Source organism: Lissotriton helveticus, chromosome 5_1 (assembly GCF_964261635.1).
Source record: "Lissotriton helveticus chromosome 5_1, aLisHel1.1, whole genome shotgun sequence".
Classification (NCBI taxonomy): Eukaryota; Metazoa; Chordata; class Amphibia; order Caudata; family Salamandridae; genus Lissotriton; species Lissotriton helveticus.
Window position 1 is genome coordinate 1,236,398,607 of NC_136065.1, and position 16,699 is coordinate 1,236,415,305.

A 16,699-nucleotide genomic window follows, 5' to 3' on the forward strand; every position below is an offset into this window, starting at 1 on the left:
CAAAGGCTCTGGATGAGCCCCCTGGAAAGAAGATTGCTCTCAATCCTAGGATGCATGCTCAACGTAGGTGAGCTCCGTGTATCAGTGCTCCGTGGCCCTCCATAGATCCGAGGTGGTGCCAGCTCGGCGACAGGACCGCCGCCTTGAATAAAAGCTCCGTGGGGTGACCAAAAAGTAAGCTGCACACTGCACACAGCCGCTTTTCCCCGTAAAATCATCTTTATTGGTATGAGCAGCCTTCTTTGCAGTGCATTACAGCAGAAAACCGCAGCCTGACGCGTTACGTGTTCCACTTCCTCAGAGGCTGTTGCGGTTCAAAGGAACATAGGCGTGTCCACATCTCCTTAATTATATACGCTGTGTATCAGCTGCTCTGTATAGGAGTTGCGTTAGGGTTTCTGGGGGATGTAGTCCATTTTTAATCCACAGATGGATGCTCCTTACATTAACTTTGCACATTCAAAGGCTCTTGATGAGCCCCCTGGAAAGAAGATTCCTCTCAATCCTAGGATGCATGCTCCACGTAGGTGGGCTCCATGTATCAGTGCTCCGTGGCCTTCCATAGATCCGAGGTGGTGCCAGCTCGGCGACAGGACCGCCGCCTTGAATAAACGCTCCGTGGGGTGACCAAAAAGTAAGCAGCACACTGCACACAGCCGCTTTTCCCCGTCAAAGCATCTTTATTGGTATGAGCAGCCTTCTTTGCAGTCCATTACAGCAGGAAACCGCCGCCTGACGCGTTTCGTGTTCCACTTCCTCAGAGGCTGTTGCGGTTCAAAGGAACATAGGTGTGTCTACATCTCCCTAATTATATACGCTGTGTATCAGCTGCTCTGTATAGGAGTTGCGTTCGGGTTTCTGGGGGATGTAGTCCGTTTTTAATCCACAGATGGATGCTCCTTACAATAACTTTGCACATTCAAAGGCTCTGGATGAGCCCCCTGGAAAGAAGATTGCTCTCAATCCTAGGATGCATGCTCCACGTAGGTGAGCTCCATGTATCAGTGCTCCGTGGCCCTCCATAGATCCGAGGTGGTGCCAGCTCGGCGACAGGACCGCCGCCTTGAATAAACGCTCCGTGAGGTGACCAAAAAGTTAGCAGCACACTGCACACAGCCGCTTTTCCCCGTCAAAGCATCTTTATTGGTATGAGCAGCCTTCTTTGCAGTCCATTACAGCAGGAAACCACCGCCTGACGCGTTTCGTGTTCCACTTCCTCAGAGGCTGTTGCGGTTCAAAGGAACATAGGCGTGTCCACATCTCCCTAATTATATACGCTGTGTATCAGCTGCTCTGTATAGGAGTTGCGTTCGGGTTTCTGGGGGATGTAGTGCATTTTTTAATCCACAGATGGATGCTCCTTACATTAACTTTGCACATTCAAAGGCTCTGGATGAGCCCCCGGAAAGAAGATTGCTCTCAATCCTGGGATGCATGCTCCACGTAGGTGAGCTCCGTGTATCAGTGCTCCGTGGCCCTCCATAGATCCGAGGTGGTGCCAGCTCGGCGACAGGACCGCCGCCTTGAATAAACGCTCCGTGGGGTGACCAAAAAGTAAGCAGCACACTGCATGTATATATATATATATATACATATATACATACATACATGGGATGCTTACTTATTATTGTGCTGCAAGTTGGCATGTGTGGGGGTTGCTGATATGCACTCACCAACTTCTTTCATATATTTGTTACCTAACGTTCACTCTCAACAATAGCGACACTCTAAATTTGCTCCCCTCAAATGTCTGCTTTTCTATCAAAGGTTATTGTGCATAATTTATGCATCACTCTATGCCTGAAAGGGTTTTGTTTTGAGTTATACTGGGTACTCCCTTGTGTCTGGACAAAGCTATACCTCTCTGAAGAGCTCTAAAGAGAGTGAAACATGTGTCTCTTTTATTCATTTCATGTTGGCTTGGATGGTCTTTTACCAATCCAAAGCTGTAATACTGTGCCTGGAGTGGTTAAAGGTTTTGGCCATTTTCCAGCTCAGCATGGATAGCACAGTTCTAATCCTATGCTTAAAGACTTTGCTGTAGAAATGGAAAAATACTTTGTCCCTTTCTATCTCGGTGTGTATGGCACTGTGATAATCCCACGCTTAAAAACTTTTATATATAAAATAAATAAAACTTAAAGTTACATTTTAGTTAGGTGAAAATATCAGTGACAACATATTGTTTAAAAATGTACAAAACCACTGAAATTCACCAATTACAGTTATCTCAAGTTACTTTAACTCATGTCCGAAGGACACTATAAGTTGCGCTGTCACAGTGCACAGTTTTCTCATCAATAATCTAATTACAAATGTTTTAGTAATAATTTCAATGATGTCATTGAAGATATCATGAGTGATCTAATATGTGGAGTAATTAGGAGCTGCCGCCACATCCTTCATAATGTGGTACCAGACAATCAGATCTCACCATGAGATCTGTTGGCCTGTGAATCTTCAGTGGTGTTACATATACAAAGTATTTGCGCTTTACTTGCACAAAAACTACTGAACGATTACACCAAATCACAAACAGTACTCTGTCTGGATCAAGCTTTCTGGCAAATGAGCTTTTGTACTCCCCTTTTACTCGACCCCACTTGACAGATCACCATGAGCGAGGAAGAAGAACTTTTTGGGAGAAAGTTTTGTGAAGATCATTCAAATAGTGCCAAACTTAAGAGCAAACCAATAAACGACTGCCATGATGTCATCCTGCCATTATGGCCCATCCTATTCACTTTGTTCTATTGTCTACAAGCAATACACACACCCCAGCAGCAGAGTCATTCACAGGCATGTGACCCAGGACACTGCGAATGACACAAATGGTTGGGACAAGAAAATAGCAGCTTTCTAAAAGTGTCATTTTCAGAATTCTAAATTAAATCCATCTTTACCATTAGAGAGAATTTTATATTACAATTCATTCAAGTGGAAACACTATATCTCTAGCTACTCGCAATCTAAAGTTAGCACTAATTAGATGTGATAAGATAACCCAGTGTTAATAAATTGGAGAGATACGCCGCACAAGAGTGAAACGTGAATTTAGGAGTTTTTCCCAGCCTGGGCATGTAAAACTTAAGTACAAATGTCCTACATTTTAAATATAATGTACCGTGCCGTATGAGCCTTTAGGGCCTACCTTAAGGGTGACTCATAAATATTAAAAAAGAAGATTTAAGCCTGGAAAAAGAACTCTTGAATAGGCAGGTAAAATCTGCAGTACAAGCTGCAGTGGATAGCTTTAGACCTGTTTTAAAAGTGTAAGTGTGGTGGGTGGCAGAATGAGTGCTGCAGGCCAACACGTAGGATTTAAGTTACAGGCCCTGGATATAAGTAGTACCATTTACTAGGAACCTACAAGTAAATTGATGGTGTCAATTATTTGTAGGTCAAATTTACTATGTTTGATGTTGAGAGCACATGCACTTTAGAACCAGTTATCAGTTGTAAAATTCACAGAGTCCTAAAGCCCACAAAAACTAATTCAGCAAATAGGAAGCATTATGGCAAAATTGTTGGAGGAATACCATGCCAAGGATACCAGGTCTAACAAAGTCCCTGCCCAGGACTGGACTGGCTACCGGACGTTTTGGTGTGCTGCCAAGCTGGGGGCCGATTTCGCTGTGGTGGGGGCTGATTTCATTGATGGGGACATGCGTGTGTTGCTAAATAAACAACGCAAAAAAAATGGTTTTAAGCAAAAGCAGGACCCCATCAACGAAATCAGCCCCCACTTGGGCAGCACACCAAAATGCCTGGTAGCCAGTCTGGCCCTGTCCCTGCCTCATTTCATGCAGCCACGTTCCCTTCTGCGGACACATTCACGTCTCTGGAGGTTTGAAATGAAATGAAATGAAATGAAGAGAAACTTATAAAGCGCACTGCGGCCAAGCGGCTTCCTGGCGCTGAGGATCACATCAATATCTGCCTAAAAGGTACGGGGGAGATTTAGCCAGGGAAAGCCTGAAGAAAGAAAAAAGTTTTAAGGGCTTTCCGAAAGTGAGAGAAGATAGGAATGGAGCGAATAGAGAGGGGGAGAGAGTTCCAGATCTGAGGAGCCCGCACAGAGAAACGGGTTTGATGGACAGAGTGTCATATTTCTTCCCTTAAAACAAAGCTTTGCTTTACCGGTCACTGGAGTACTAAGTATAAGATGCAGATTGAAAGTTCTGTTTATTGTAACAATGTCATATCTGGAGGATGGGCAAAAGGGAGACCTTCCAAACGTCTATGCAATGAGAGAGGGTAGAATTGAATTGCTTGGAGCATTACCCCATTGAAATCTATGAAGATGCTATTTTTGGAAGGTAACAAATGTGAGGTTGCTACTCTCAAAATTAGGGTATGTGCAGGGTTATGTAAGAGGCTAATCTTGTCAAACTATCTGCAGGGTACACATATCAGTAACATCAGGTCTCTCGCACTCTCTTACATATATGCACCACTCCCCATTTGCCACCACTTCAGACAGTATAGGTGGCCCTTTCAGCTAATTTTTATATAGCTATAGCTAATGACTACCTAAGCACGGAAGACAGGTTAATCGAGCTAGAGAAGGGTGAAGTCTGCAGAGCTTGCTTGCAGCTTAAGAAACTGGTAGCATAAACTTAGATTTTATTAGCAGCCATCAGGTCCCATGGTAGATGTGACACTTTATGATGGGCTCTTTAGCTATCCTTGCAAGGAGGATCCTTTCAGCGCAATATTGCAATGTTAAAGTGAAACTACAAGCCCCATAATTCAAAAAGGCAGAACTGGCTGGGTCACACATGCCATAACTGGACACAGCCAGTTATCAGTTCGTAGAACTCCCCAAAAATCCTGACTGGACTGGTCTTAGATCACTAGAATAATACATGTAATTCATTATTTATTGGAAGGAAAGATACACAATAATACAAACATGTAAACTTATGTTATACTGAATACTTACTAACAAATTGTTCCCGAGTGAAATTCAGCAATACAAAAAATCTGCACTAGATTTTGTAACAAGTGTTTCTTTAATTAGTGACTGTACCTGATGATTGTATGTTCTATATTTTACAAAAATAGGCCTAAACTGACTAATTGTTTATATCTAGCAAATGCGGCAGGCAGCAATCTTTGTGTATTGTGTATGCCAATTAAATGCAAATACAAATTTATTTGGATGGGAGTTGGGACATAATTATAGAGAAAGATGCTGGTTTAATTAATCAATAGCATGGACTTGGACTCTCTAATGCCTTCTCATAGCTGTTCAAGAAGTCAGAACATAACTGACCAATGCCATGTACATTGCCATCTTACAAAAATGAACCCTCTTTTTTCTAGCTCTGCATTAAGGAGAAGTAACTAGCGCCAGGACACCTCTGGGTAATCGTGTGCCCTAAAAGTTTCCATACCATAACATCCATTCTATAACATAGTTAGTGCAAATCCTTTAATGCATGTTAACGTTGAACACTGCTTAAACAATGGTACAAGCTATTTGGAACTTAGGTGCTTAGATTTTGTACAGAACAACAAAAAATGTGTACATTTCTCCCATCCTTCAAACTTTCAATCACAGTGATCGGTTCCAAGACGGCTAGCAATCCACTTAGCCAGATACAGTCTGGTCGGTAAAGTGCCCAGCAGAATTTTAAATACAAAGGGGGATATGTACAATGAAGTGGTGGAGCGCGTCGTTAGCCTCCTGGGCTTAATGACATGCTCCGCCCCTTCAGAAATGCAGGGCTGCACCATATTTACAAGAATGTGGTGCAGCCTTGTGTTTCCCACTGCGATGGCGCAAAGTTTAACAACTTAGCGCCAACGCAGGCACTCTTGCACCAGAGTGCAATAGTGTCTGTGTGCAGGGGAGGATTGGTTATGTGTAGGAATGTGCCCCTTCCTGCACATAAGCAATCCTAAAATGCCATTTTGTAACTTTCATGTGTGCTGCTTCATGCAGCACACATGAAAGTTACAAAAGGGCATTTTTTTTAAAGGTTTGTTTATGTACAGGAATGGGCACCTTCCTGTACATAAACAAACCATGGCATTTTGCTTTTTTAATGTGTGCTGCAAAAGGCAGCACACATGGTAAAAGAAAAAAAGAGGAGAAATAATGTATTTCTCATTTCTCCTCATTTCGGCAACTTAAGACCAGGATTTTCCTGGTCTTAATTTTGGCGCTGCCTCCTATGTACGCCACCCTGTACATAGGGGACAGGGTCAAATACAACAGGTGTTGCGTTGGAACGCCCACCACAACACCCACTGCAAGCTCCTTTCACACTAAAAATAGTGTGAAAGGGGGCCTTATATACAAGGCAGTGTAAAACCATGTTAAGTGCCTTAACGCTGCCTTATACATAAGGCAAGGCCCCTATCACCACGGAAACGTCACAAAAAGTGACGTTCCGGTGGCGATAGGGGCTTGTACATTTGACTCAAAGTGTGTCATGCATCAGGGGTGATTTCATGTAGATAGTTTACGATAACCAGTGTCTGATTTGCTTGCAAGTAATTAACAATCAACTGTGAGGAATAAGCCTGTCCAATGCAGGACTTCAGTTTCCAACTCATGAAGGTCTCTTTTGCCAGGCTGACTGTAGCACAACCTATTCGGTTCAGTATGACCAAAGATGACATAGTTTGATCTCCTTCTAACATCTTTTAACATAGATTAACCAAAGGGAAGTTGCCTTGGGTCAATGCTTCCAAAGTCATTTTCAGATATGACACTCCGTGGCAATTATGATTTAAGCATTGCCAATACACTGGTGCTAAGGCAATGGTGTCCAAGATAGAGAACAAACCCAATTCTAGGTTTAGCCGTGTGCCTGGGCCCAAGTTTAAGCGGGATCTCAGAAATATATTTTCAGTTTTTTAAAAATCACTTGCAGTCACTGTATCCCCACAGCTCAGTGGTGTAAACTGCTGCTGCTACTGCTTTTTTGTCTCGAAACTTGTAAGATAACACTTAGGACACAGCAGTCGACTTAGTATTTACCCTAGATGGCATTTACTTAGTGCGCCGGAATTGGTTGCTTATCTCCATATGGTCATGCTAGTTCAGTTTGTTATTAAAACGGATATCCAAATAGTCATAGCTCTTTATGATTTCTAGCACCTAGCTCGCTATCCTTGCGGACTTCCTTAAAGTAGGAGTAAGAAAGTCATCCTTTTTATCACCCCTATTTTTTTACTGATACTGGTGGTACCTAACTCAGACTGTACCCTGGACTCTGCCAACCAGACCTAGGCCCAGTGCTCTGATTTAAAAGGTATATGGTAACTAGGAACAATTAAGATTGCCAATGACAGACCCTGTAAGTCCCAGCTATATAATAAGGCAAGGGGGATTCAAACTACCTATAAGTCCTTTGTATATAATAGGGAAGACAGTTTTAGAGGCCCAGATATTTTCCTGCCTTGGAGTGTGCACTGATGCGTTGCCTGGTGTCATTTTTAAAGACACCCCTGTTTTGCAGACTGTCTTTAAAAGTAATTTATATGCAAATTCAACATTGGAATTGGAATTAAAGGTACTTCCATAGTGGTAATATACCTTATTGTTTTACATATGTCAACCCTAAGGTCTCCCCTAGGTGCCCCAGGGGTGGGGTGACATGTAAAAGATGTTTTACATGCCCTGGTGAGGGAAACATTGTCAATTTTGTTTTCACCATCGTAGATAATTTGCTCCACAGGATAACATTGGAATATTGTGTTTTTAAGTATAAATATTGCTAGGAAGGAGCGGAACGTGTCATTTAAGGGTTAAAAGATTGGTAATGATAAATCCAACCACTGTTTAATTTATCATAACTAATGCAGAAGAGTAGTTATAGGATTCTCTTTTCTGCGAACCAGAATCCAGCCTCCAGCAGCCTCTCCTGACTGGTTTACAAGTTTAGCCAAGCTGCTTTGATATGGTGAACAGTGGTCTGCATAGAGTAGAGGTTATCTGGTGGGGGCACTCGGCACTCCTGAGAACAGGCCTGATAGAGGCCTTGGTAAATCAAACATGACTTTAAAGAGAGTAGGACAGTAATGAATGCCAGCCAGGCCTACCCCATCTTCTTGCACCCCCCAGACAGATGGCAGCCCGAGGAATGGAATTTGCAGAAGATCTGAGAGGGGGAGCGTTATTGAAAATAAGCCACACCAGTAGGTTGATTTAGGCAGGTCTTACTCTCCTGGAGATTAATTCTCCATTTTGAATTTTAAAGTACAGTGCTTTGAGGGACAATATTATGCCACACGTTGGAAGAAGCTGTCATGCTTTTGGGTGGTTCCCAACACCTCATTAGACAGGTTGCCTCCCTGCTTTTCACCCCATGTCATTGCATAAATATGTGAGACATGCAAAGCAACTGAGATCTGCTGACTAAAACTACAAGGAGAAGAAGGACCACCCTGCTGGAACCCTGGTCTGCACCCAAAGGCTTGAACTCTGAAGGACTGAGCCTGCTGCACACATGGAACTACAGCCCTGGGGACTTTGCCTTGCTCCAAAAAGGACTAAGGAGTGGAATCCCTGAAAGCAACAGTTTAATAGAGCTTCCCTACATCTTCTCCCTCAAGAAGTCCCCAGCCTGGAGTGAATCCAATGAACTTTTAAGGATTTTGCCAGGGGCATAGTGTGAATTGTTGTGCCAAACATCCAAGGACCATTTCAAAGCTTTTAGACACTTGGATTTGTGTGTTGGACTCTTTGAACCCTCAAGAAGAACCAAAGGAAGACGTTCCAGAAGTTTGGAGAAGTTTGGAGCAACTTTGGGGAAAAGCTCCCTAAATGGACCAACTCGACATCTAGAGTCAAGCTGACTACATTCACCGCAATGCGCCCTGAAAGCTCCGGAGCTCAAGACTTCCAGGAGTTGACCGGGGGACACCACTGAACCAAGCTGCTGAACCCGCTGCAAATCCAGCCTGACAAAGTGTTTTGCTCATCGTTAAAACAAACAATCCTCCAGAAACGTTTCTGACTGTGAAGGTAAAATGTTGACCAGGGCCTATCTGACCAATGCTCCATTGTGGTTAGCCTCAAACTCTGACTTTGTCTGGGTGAAGCGCGACCAGATGTCCCAAGTGGGTGCTATACATTAAGCACTAGAAAGTGCTTGATCTATAAAAAAAGTATACCTCTGGTTCCCTATATTGGATTTTTGTTGTTTTAGTGTGATTTTAAAAATACAAATATTTCCTATTTTTATAAATTGAGGTTGGATTTTTATTGTGTGTTGTGCCTGACTTAATAAAAATGCGATGCAGGGCGTGGAAAGAAATTTGTTTTATTAATTTAATTGTTTACTGACCTGCAATTATCCATATTCCGGTGTTTACCACCCCCCGCCCAGCCTGCCTGCCCCACGGAACTCCCTCCACGGGCCACAGCTGTACATGCTTACTTACCCCTACCAATAATCCACCTTCCAGCAAAGAGATGTTGAAATTGTCATTACTTTTGAATTTGTGTGCATTAATGTAAAGATGCTTGCAAGCACTGAGGCTCTGAAAGTTTTTGTGGGTTTTATGCATTTTGTTCTATGTACGTGTCAGCAAAAAGAATTACAATTTTTTGTTACATAACTTCAGAACATTAGACTCTTTCTGGTTAGAAATTCTTCACAGTTGTTCAAAAAGAGAGTGAACGGCAGCGGGAAGAGTACACAGCCTTGTCAATAGCTCTGAGTCAAAGCCCACAGGGGCGGAATTGTTATGGAATACGGACTAACCCTGGGCGTAGTTCGTGTACTCGTGCTATGGAAGCAACGCGAAGATGTCATAGCACTACGCAAGCTACACGTAGCTACGCGAACGTGCGTAGTTGCTAGTCGCACCCGTTTGCAATGCGTTTTTCTTGTTCGGGAGCACCTTGTGCGTGATCGAGGAGCTATTTGCATGCTCGGGGGCTGGTATCTTGCAAACTTACCCATGCGGTCGCCTATGGATGCGGCCATCTTCTTTTTCAATTGTCCCGCCCGCTTGCGATGCTTTATTTCCTATTCCGGGTCGCGTATAGCGTGTTCGCAAGGTGCATGTCATTTTAGGGAATGAGTTTTACTTGTTCACGACGATTATTGCGTGCTCGCGAGAAAATATTGCGCTAACTTACCCACGCGGTCGCGATGGGTGCGGCCATCTTGTTTTTCACTCTATGCTATGGTTCTGGGCCTGCTTTTGCATCCTCCCTCAATCTTTGCAATCCTTAGTTTTTTACACTGTTTTTCAGACTATTTTTATTTATCATCTATCTCTCTGTCCCTAAGTTTATATTTTGCATTTTATTTCTACTTTTACTGTGTTGTTTTTTAACTTTTCAACTGTTTTATATTACTTCTTTCTTTAAGCTCCTACTTCTTCTCCCTAACTTTATTTTTTCCTTCTAACTTTTCTTTTTCGCCTCCCACACACCCCAGAACCATGGCCAAGGGTATCAGCACTACCGGCTCCAAGGGCAAGGCGCCTGTTCCCAAGAGCCACCTTTCTTGCGGCAGAATGCACCCTGCATGGGTGCAGGCCCGACAGCGGAGGTGGCTGCCCTTCTTTTTTTTATCCAGCGTCACCTCCCCTTGACCTTGGCAGCAGGCGGCAGGCCAGGATCCGGGTACCCTACCCAGGAGCGGCACCGTCGGTGGGCGAAGGTGCACCGGGCAGTGTTTCGCTGCACAGGGGTGTGGCGCACCCATAACCAGCTGACCCACCGCTGGTCAGATATCCTGGACCGGGAGCAGAACCTTTTGGACCTGCTAGGTGTCGAGGTCTTGGGGCTTGGTGAGTATCCAATATATAGCAGTATAAGTATTGTGTATAATTTTTTGACTAATAACAAGATTACTGCTGCTTACGTTGCAGGTAAATTACGTTTCAAAATCTTCTGTAATTGTAGGGCACAGGTGCTCGGCACTACTTTTACTTGTTTGCAACTTTACGCTAGCTTGGGCTGATTAATGTAAGAGTTTACTTTAGAGAACTTAAGTTAGGTAATGCTATTGCTAGAGAGACTCTAGTCCTTCCATTGTCCTCCTGTGAAATAATGGTTGAAGGATACTAGGTTTAGTTAGTATTAGTTCATAACATTTTTATGGTCTGCGTGACGCCTCCTCTGCCACTGAGTACTGCTTACCCCAGTCCTCCGTAGAACCTTTTGTAGTTTGTTTAGTGAATGGTAGGCTTAGCAGTGTCACTCAGTAGCAGAACAACATCAGACGCAACAAACCAACAATTTGGTGTATGCACAAATTTATGAATGTGTCCTCCATCTCATCTATGCATTTTTGAAGGCTAAACAAAATGGAAATGCAGACTTAGTGAACAATTGGCCCATCTGGAATAGGTGGTCTAGGTCAGGTGGAACTTAGGCTTTGTTAGCATTATGGAATCAGAATGATTATGGAACACTGGGTTAGTGTTCATAAATATGTTAACGGTCCGTGAGTCCCGCAAGCCAGTAGTAGTTCTGATTAAATAGGTCGATTTTATTGCAGTTGTTGTTTCCTAAAATGTTTTTTGAGGTTTTTTTAATGATTTATTTGTTTAACAGCACTCATTAATGTTTGTCTCTTTCTTTATTATATCTTACATGATCAACAGCACCCAGGGGCAAGAAGACGAGGTCCGAGTCGGCGGGACAACCAGACGATCGCTCCTCTACCGAGGGCCCTGCTGCTGGCCCCAGTAAGTCCTCCAGTGGTTAATATTAAAAATGATATTTCCCTAACTTTTACTGCACCTTATTTTGTCAAACTATTAATTCTGGTTCCACTTCCTAATTCTATTTTTTACAAAAGCTTCTTTGACCTTGACTCACTTTATCCAAATTCTGTTTATCCCTGCCTCTAAGTTCCTTCTAACTGCCTCTGCTATGACTCTGTAATACTACTATTAGTCTGTCTGTAGCTAAGCTTGCCCAGTTGGCCACAGTTTATTTAAGGTTTACTTTTGAATAAAACTCAGATTGACCAATAGCTCTAGCCACTGGGTCCTGTCCTTTGGGTTGTCCTCTTCTAGTCTTCTTAATCTTGAGGCTTTGACAATTGCCACCAACAAAATGCCCAACCAGATATTTGACTAGTATTTTTGATAGGATAGTACATACTGTTGTGGAGATTCTGCACAGCCACATACAGAACTATGCACAAGAAAATAGGATGTTGTTGATGTGAGGTTGGACCTTACTCACACCTAAGTCAGAACCCACAATCCTCTGACCGACTAGCTATAGTGTCTCATTACTAGGTCCTGAACCCCCACACAAAGATACCCAATGATTACTCAACCCAGAACATAACACCCTTTTGTTCACTCACTCGTGTAAGTCCACCCCACCACACCAAATACCATAGAGTCTAGGTGTAAGTTCAAAAGGTTTATTTTCAAATATCAAGCTCTGTACAATGTTCTATGAAATTACTACAGCCAGCTCCAACAGCAAAATGCATAAGACTAAAACAGTAAACATTTGTTACAGTGCATGATAGAAGACAAAAGATCTGTGTGAATTCTGGGAGACCCCTCACCATAGAACGTAGAAATACTGGTTACATGCATCATAAGCTCTGCAAATCTCTGGTTTGTAGAAGGGGATCTTCCGCCTATTATGAGAAAAATGGTGCGCGTTAGATAGTATAATGCAAATATTGAAGCATTTCGCATTCATGATAAAATGTGTAACATGTTATGGCTAAGAAATACGGACTAACCGAACTCCATAACAAAGTGGCTTGTTTTTCGGCCCCTTCACTTGTACGCAACACTCATGTGGCCTCAAAGGCATCTTACTGTACAACAAGCTGCGAGGTGACATGCGCAAAATACATGAATATAAAATGGTTACGTGGCTCAGGCTAACTTTCCAAAGAGTAGAGTAGGACTAGATGACCCTAGGGACCATAACAATACTAGTGTCTGTCTACTGAGTCTACTCTAATACCCGATTTGGACTAGTGATAATGTATGTTGTATATGTTGTATTAACTTTTTTTTCAATCTTCCCAGTGAAAACAAATAAAATATGGGGAGGTGTACAGGCATCTAAAAATGTGTAATGTTTTTTCTCGGTGTACTACCAACCACCAGCACCTGCGGGGTCAGCGGCAATGGCGATGTGGCCATTCCGGAGGGGGAAGGAGAAGATGCGGCACCTGCAGGAACTACAGGGAGGATCCAGCAGCAGTGGCGGGCGGTGGTAAGTTATATTAATTACGTATTGACATTACTACTAGCTGGAAAGGTGTTTACTTCACTCACTGTACTGTGAGACGTATTAAGTATGAAGTTGTAGTGAACATTATACAACGGTTGAAGAAGACACCCTTTACTTAGCATTAGCAATGCATTAGCAATAGCATTAGCAGCGTGAGTTGAGTAACCGATGGCCTCTTCTATCTGACTCCAACTCAGCTGTGAAAGTTTTATGGAGAAGACTAAAAATCAGATCAGATGACCTTGAAGGATGTGTTGAAAAAAAAGGGAAAGAAGGGTGGAAGGAGGACGGATGGGCGAGATGCATGTAATATGACTGGCAGAGAAGGATATGTTGTAAGCATGCATAGGTGGCTGATAGGAATCAGATCAGATGCATGGGTTGTTGAAGGATGGGTGGAAGGTGAAAGAAGATGCCTGCCTGGGTGGGCGGCACAGTATGGGTGGATACTAGCAAGAATCAACAGCGGTGTTTGGGTCAAACTCAAAGCCAAGGCAAGTAAGGAAGGAACGGACGCATGCATGGTTGTTGGTGAAACCAGCTAAGTTTTGTTAAGAGATATATAAAAAAGAATGATAGACATTTACTTTTAATGGATGAATGCCTGGATGTATTCATCATAGACAGCATAGGTGGAGACTGTCAATGGATGCAGAGTCTTACTTTGAAGAGAATGTAAAAGAAACTGGGCGAGAGCAGCAAAGTGGAGGGGAATATAAATAATATTTTCAGAATACAGTTGACTCACAGTAGTTTGCAAGCACTTCATATATATATATATATATATATATATATATATATATATATATATTATCAAGCGCCTTCCCCCAACTCCGAGGACCACTAACTACCTATGATAATTTATTTTCGATTGTGTCAGCCAGCCTGCAATGGGTGTCCTATCTGTTGTTTACACAATCAATAAAAACAAAGTACCTTATGCAGCAGTGGTCGGTGGTGGGAGTGCTGGCGGGCGGTGATGTGGGGAGGGGAAGGGGCAGGGTGGGGTAGTAAACTATGGATTACGGCAAAATACAGGTAAGTAAACATAAAAATAAATAAAACAAATTTCATTGTGCGCACTTCACCGCCAAATTCGATGCAGTGCGCGCAACAAAATTTGTTTTATTTATTTATATGTTTACTTACCTGTAATTGGCCGTAATTCATAGTTTACTACCCCCCACCCTGACCGTCCCCACGAAAAAGCCCGGCAGCACTCCTACCTCCAACCGCTACTGACCTTATGTCGAGTTCCCTTATGTCGTGTTCCCATAAGCAATGATCATTGGATCAGATAAATAATCTGCCTTTTTGTAGTACCCAGGGCAGGGTGAAAGTGAAATTGAGCAATTTCCCTCATGTAACAGAGAGAGTATGGCCAGTGCCACCCATAATAGAAAAATACGAGCTCCCCTACCTGCAGACAGTAGTAGTAAACAAGGTTATGTAATTTCACTAAACTAGAGATAAGAAGAAGACAACTGGTGTGTACTGGAGCCCATAGTGCTAGTATAATGCCTGAAACGCCCACAAATGTTAGAGGCTGAGGAAGTGGGGGGATAGATACTTACCACAAATGTTATGTACTGTGCTTGCTAGTGCTACTGTGCCGCTATGTGTTTAATTAATTTTGTTTTACTGTTTTGCTAAGAGTGTTGGTTACAATATTCTTTTTCTCTCTTGATATAGATCCTCCTTCCCAAGAAAGACCAACATGAAAGGAGTTGGCCGCCAGGGCCCGGCGCCGGAAACTGGAGGCCCTCTGCGAAGAGTACCGCCATCTGGTGACTCAGGCGGAGGCGGCTACAGCCTCCTCCAATGCCCCGGGCCCCAGCCAGGCCTCGCCTCCAGTATTACGGCAACGCAGTCAGGCAGCCGCCTGCCGCCGCGCTTCTAGAACATCTAGCACTGCTGCCCCCCACCCTAGATGCAACTGCAGGGCATTTTGCCACCAGATACTCCTCCATATGGCACGCTTGGAGGAGCACCTAGAGGTGCGGGTCAAGGTCCTCATGGATAAACACCTCAAAGCCTGCCGAATTTAGTATAAACAAGTCCTGTGCACACCTAACGAAAAGTTAGTCTTTTAAAGGTTTTCAAAGGTAACGCAAGCAAAGTAATAATCAATGAAACAAGATGGACTCATAAAGATGTTTTTTTTCAAAAGAAATGTAATAAGCCTCCCATTCTGGAGGGGTGATATCAAGACAAACACAACCAGCTGACACGTGTTTCATCAAGCGAGCAAGTAGCTCGTGACTCTTCACGGCTGTGGGTGGTATAGATTATAACAGTTTTCGTAGCAGGTGATATTTCCAACCCGGCATGAACGGGTCAAATGTGCAGTGTAGCTAAGGATGGGAATCAAAGAAAAGGACGACAAGCGGGTACATCCGTCGTACTGGCAACCTGTGTGGAGTGCCTGCTGGGGTAGAACCATGGTATCTCTCTTCCGTGTTAGAGCAACCTGCCGAATTTAGGACCACGTTGGATTGCCCTTTTTTTAATTCCCTTGTTGGTGGGTGGGTATTGGGCATTGGGGTTTATGGACATTGTTTGGACTTTTTGGTTTTTGACATTGGTTGGGGTTAGGGAGAGGGGTGGGTCAGGTCACAGTGGGATAGTTTATGTTTGTTAGGGTGATAAATAATATTAATACTTAAACATACGATGTTAATGTTTTGTGGGTGGGATACTGTTTTACAAATTTATGTCACATGGTTTCCTGGCTGCTGCAGGCCCGCAGCCAGTGTTTGATTTAAAATATCTGCAGATTTTGTAACACACAAACAGATAGATGCGGTACCCCTCACTGAGTAATTTGTCCTACTAGTACTGTCAGTCTCTCCTCCTAGTCCATTATACCTCCCACCAAACTTATCTTACCTGTGATTGATGATGATTAAGTTCGGCACAGCAATGGCTGCATGGTTTCCCAATAGAATGGAGAAGATGCCAAGGTAGTGGTAGTAGTAGTAGACACTGGCACTAGTATTTGCAAACAAAAAAAAGAGACGGTCACTTGCCTGAGAGAGACTGTGGGAATAGTAGTGGAACGAAGTAAAGTACAGTACAGAAGAAGACTGCCAAACAAACAATATTGCAACTGCTAAAGTAAAATAAAACATAATGGTGGTGGGGACAAACTAGCACAAAAAGTTACAACCTGTAATTGTCTCGAGTGAGTCACCTAATACAATCGTAATTCGTAACTTTTACTGCTGTGTGGTAGGATGCTGATGATGAATCCAATCAAGCCGGCAGTTAATTATGATGTATTATGTGGGTCCCTTTGGAAAGAAAATTGGCTTGTACATTTAATGTAGTCACATCACACCTCAATATAAATCACACAGCCTGGGGGAAGAGGGTCAGGGTTTGATGAATGAATGTGAAGGGGGGTTTGGGGAAAGGTTTGACAAAGTAAAACAGTATGCATGGACACAACAAAAGCAAAACATAATCTTGGAAGACGACCATGATCCATTATCCAATAAATCT